The following is a 3426-nucleotide window of genomic DNA, read 5'->3' on the forward strand; positions in this document are numbered from 1 at the left end:
GACACGACCTTGTCATTATTTTACTTCAGGGGTTTTCTTGTAGTCTGTGAGTAAGGTGTTCCCTTAAAACTACCCCCAAATTATACAACTATACCCAACAATTTCTACACCCCTAGACTATGAATCTGTTACAGCACACTTAACAACGCACCACATAACACACATAACATTCCTTCAGGATAATCTACAACAAATCTCGTTCTCCAAAATCTTTAGGATGCATTTCCAGATATCATGAAATACATGTTTGAGATCACATACGTTTCTTTGAACACCTACAGCGTCTTACCCCCTTTACCCCGACCATTTCGAATCCTACCCTCCGTTAGCACATTAAACCAAGTACAAAGTCAGAAGCTTACAAAGGGCTTGAATAGCAGTCGTGCCTCTGTTTGCGTCCAGCTACTCACCCAACTCTCTCTTCCCCCCCTGGCTTTCATCGCTGTCATCTGCGAAGCCTGTTAAATCATAAAAGAACACACAGCTAAAGTGAGAGGTGCAGTTTACAACTCCACTGAGCTTCAAAGAGTTTAACAGTTTTACTCATGAATAGTAGAGCTGGTTATACTGTAAGTCATGTTCCCAACACAGCCTCTTAATAGCAACTGCAGTGCAATATGCAATACAGTAGGGATTTATAAAGCGCCTGCTGTGAAACACCTCAAAGCGCTGTACAGCTAATGTACTGAAATGCCTTGTCAAACATATAGGTTTGTAATCTTGATTTAAAAATTGCCATATATGCCTGAATGCCTTTCGTACCTTCCACAGTTATGAGCCAAGCCTTCATAGCAACTGCACTTAAAAATCTGTCAAAAGCGTCATTTTAAATACTAAACATATCATTACCATAAATGCCCCCTGGGAAAATATAAACAGCTGCATTTTATCAACTTCATTGAAAAACAGCTGTAGATATTTTTTGATTGAAAAACAGCTGTAGATAACAGGTTTTCAGTAACATTTCTACTGATTGTATTGGATTTTTTTTTTTTTTTTTTTTTATATATCTAGAAACTAAAACCGCAGCTTGCATTCAAAGTAACTCCGACAAGCCAACTTCCCGTTAACAAATCCAGATTTGCTATTTTGTTTTAATGAGCCTTTAGGATCCTCAATCTCACAGCCTGCTTGTTCCTGGCTGTGGGCTTGGCTTGGACACTCACCCATTTCACGCTTCTGTTCTAGATCATCCACCAGTCCATCCAGTTCACCCCCTCCCCCCAGGAAATCACTTTCATCTGTGGAAAAGGAAACGTTGAATACGTTCAGTTTAAATGTTTTAAGAAAAAATATGGATGTGTAATGAATCTCCTCCTAGCGGCTGATGAGTTAATAATACTGACATCAGCATAAGACCCGTACTTACCTATCCACTACAGAGCTTGCTCTGTGGCTAAACGGCAAGATGTTCATCTTTTTTGCAGTGTGCATCCAGCCCTTGTCTTACTATGCAATTCACTAGTTTGAGATGCCAATTCATTACACAGGCCAAATATAGGTGTAGTAAGTGCACATTATACTGTAGACCAATTTATTTTGTATTCAATATTTCTTCAGTCTTTCCATATAGGCCTACAATGAAATGCAGTAAACACTCTTATACACAAATGCACGATGCAGTAAGTGATGGAAGACTTCTCATGATGACTTTTCTGTTTGGATACAATCGTTTCCAATATGACAATGTTTAAACATATTGAGTGATACATTATTATAATGTTGTTATTATTTTAATTTTGTGTGACAATTATTTTACCCCCAATGTTGTCCCCAACTTGAAATGTCCAATAATTTCCCCCTCACCAGAGCAATTCCCCACACAGCTCAGGAGAACTGAAGGTTTAGTGGGCATCCTCCGATCTCACGGCTGAGCCAGCTTCCTCTTTTCCACCCAGGAACTCGAGAGCAGATCTCAGCGAACAACTGGCCTCTGGAGGACAAAGAGCAGCTCTGCAGGTGTCTGCTGTATGAGCTCACTGGGTCTTCTGGCCAGCAGGGTCCCTAACCCACGGAAGCCCCATAGTCAATGCAACACTCCCTTCGGAATCCCCAGTGAAGACCAGCCACTTTCCACAGCCAGGACTTAAACCTGTGCTGTCTGACTCACCCTGCACACAACCCGGCTGTGCTTTTACCAGGTGAGCCACTCTTAGAAGCTTATATTTCTTTGAACACCTATAGCGTTTAACCTGCTTTACCGTGCCAATTTCGAATCCTGCCCTCCACTAGCACTTTAAACCCAGTACAAAGTCAGAAGCCTCATTTTCGCTCCGATGCAAAGGGTTTGAATAGCAGTCGGGTCTCTGCTTGCGTCCAGCTACTCACCCAACTCTCTCTTCTCCCCCTGGCTTTCATTGCTGTCATCCGCAAAGCCTGTTAAATCATAAAGGAACACAGCTATAGTCAGAGGTGCAGTTTACAACTCCACTGAGGACCTGTTCTGCCAGACTGGGCCGCTTCAAAGAGTTTATTTAACTTATAAATATTAGAGTGGTTATACAGTAGGTCATGTTCCCAACACAGCCTATTAATAGCAATTACAATACAATATGCAATACAATATGGATTTATAAAGAGTCTGTCGTGAAACACCTCAAAGTGCTGTACAGATAATATACTGCAATGTATTGTCAAACATATAGATTTTTAATCTTGATTTTAAAATTGTCACATATGCATGGTACCTGAGTGCCCTCCCTACCTCCTACCGCTATGAGACAAGTTTATTTCATATTCAATATTTTTCCAGTCTTTCCATATACAATGAAATGCTATAAACACTCTTATACACGATGCAGTAAGTGATGGAAGACTTCTCATGGTGGATTTTCTGATGGGTTACAATAGTTCCCAATATGGCAACGTTTAAAAGTTTAAACGTGTTCAGTGATAATTGTTATAATGCTTTTATTATTTTAATTTAGTGTGCCAATGATTTTACCCCCGATTTTGTCTCCAGTTTGAAATGTCCAATAATTGTCCCCCTCACCACAGCAATTCCCCACACAGCTCAGGAGGACTGAAGGTTTAGTGGGCGTCCTCTGATCTCATGGCCGAGCCAGCTTCCTCTTTCCATCCAGGAACTCGAGAGCAGATTTCAGCAAACAACCTGCCTCTGGAGGACAAAGACCAGTTCTGCAGATGTCTGCTGTTGAGCTCCCGGGGCTTCTGGCCAGCATGGTTGCCTCCCTAACCTAAGGAAGCACCATAGCCAATGCGACGCTCCCTTCGGAATCCCCAGTGAAGACCGGCCACTTTGCACAGCCAGGACGTAAACCTGTGCTGTTTGACTCACCCTGCACACAACCCGGCTGTGCTTTTAAGAGGTGACCCTCTATTAGAAGCTTATATTTTTTTGAAAACCTACAGCGTTTTACCCGCTTTACTCTGCCAATTTCAAATCCTGCCCTCCGCCAGCACATT

General features: G+C 41.9%; 1 long non-coding RNA gene across 1 annotated transcript; it reads right to left on the reverse strand.

The window, feature by feature from the left end:
- Nucleotides 1-362: 362 nt before the first annotated feature.
- LOC121312383 lies at nucleotides 363-2401 on the reverse strand. The gene is made up of 3 exons (XR_005949792.1): nucleotides 2329-2401; nucleotides 1167-1241; nucleotides 363-458 (listed from the first exon to the last, which is right to left on the reverse strand). It is a non-coding gene; the product is annotated as an uncharacterized LOC121312383 (long non-coding RNA).
- Between the last annotated feature and the right edge of the window lie 1025 nt (nucleotides 2402-3426).

This window comes from Polyodon spathula, unplaced genomic scaffold (genome assembly GCF_017654505.1).
Source record: "Polyodon spathula isolate WHYD16114869_AA unplaced genomic scaffold, ASM1765450v1 scaffolds_3846, whole genome shotgun sequence".
NCBI lineage: Eukaryota > Metazoa > Chordata > Actinopteri > Acipenseriformes > Polyodontidae > Polyodon > Polyodon spathula.